Here is a 326-nt window from a genome sequence, read left to right on the forward strand (position 1 = left end):
TTTTAGGTAAAAAAAAAAATGATTTAAAAAGAAACAGGTGGGAGTGAGGCCACAGTGCAGGGAAGGGCCAGGAGGGAGCAAACAGGCCTTTGGACTCAGCAGACTTGTCAATGGGACCAGGAAGTGGTGAGTCTTGATCCCTTCGCCTGCTGCTCCTGTTGTTATGGCCACAATAGGACGTCTCTACTGTTCCCAGTCCCAGGGGCTCGGCCACACGGGGGCCAGAGGGCCTCCAGGGGGTGCGGGTTGCAGTTGGCTTCACAATCTAATCTGCCCCCCCCCATATATATATATTTTATTTCAAAGAGCAAGGGAGAGGGAGAGAG

This window comes from Myotis davidii, unplaced genomic scaffold, assembly GCF_000327345.1.
Source record: "Myotis davidii unplaced genomic scaffold, ASM32734v1 scaffold2537, whole genome shotgun sequence".
NCBI classification, from domain to species: domain Eukaryota; kingdom Metazoa; phylum Chordata; class Mammalia; order Chiroptera; family Vespertilionidae; genus Myotis; species Myotis davidii.